This window comes from Mauremys mutica, unplaced genomic scaffold, assembly GCF_020497125.1.
Source record: "Mauremys mutica isolate MM-2020 ecotype Southern unplaced genomic scaffold, ASM2049712v1 Super-Scaffold_100320, whole genome shotgun sequence".
In the NCBI taxonomy this organism is placed as follows: domain Eukaryota; kingdom Metazoa; phylum Chordata; order Testudines; family Geoemydidae; genus Mauremys; species Mauremys mutica.
In genome coordinates, this window is record NW_025423313.1 from 106,885 (window position 1) to 107,388 (window position 504).

At 67.5% G+C, this 504-nt stretch overlaps 1 non-coding gene across 1 annotated transcript; it reads left to right on the top strand.

Annotated features, from left to right (window-relative positions):
* Positions 1 to 340: 340 nt before the first annotated feature.
* Positions 341 to 504, top strand: LOC123360845. The gene has a single exon (XR_006576076.1). It is a non-coding gene; the product is annotated as a U1 spliceosomal RNA (small nuclear RNA).

Sequence of the window (504 nt, forward strand, 5' to 3'; positions counted from 1 at the left end):
TTACACCCCATCTGAGCTCAAAGAGCTGAGCACGCAAGAGCGGCGGCCCGGGCGGGCAGGGGGAGGGGCCCGAGCGGAGGGGCGGAGCCGCGTGAGCAGGTATGCAGATCTGTGTGCGAGCAGAGCATTGTGGGAGCGGACGCAGGCTGCCAGGCAGGGCCCAACTTTGGCTCCGGGAGCTCGGCGTGGGGAAGGGACGGTCTCCGGGGGCCGCGTCGGGGCAGCTGTCGGCAGTGGGGGCCGGTGTGGGCGAGGCCGGCGGTGGGGGCGCGGCGGTCCGCCCCGTGTGTTATAAGTGCGGGGCGAGCGAGGGCGGGCGGCGGCCGGGCAGCAGGAGCTCATACTTACCTGGCAGGGGAGATACCATGATCACGAAGGTGGTTTTCCCAGGATGCGGCTCATCCATTGCACTGCGGCTGTGCTGACCCCTGTGATTTCCCCAAATGCGGGAAACTCGACTGCATAATTTGTAGTAGCGGGGGACTGCGTTCATGCTCTCCCCTG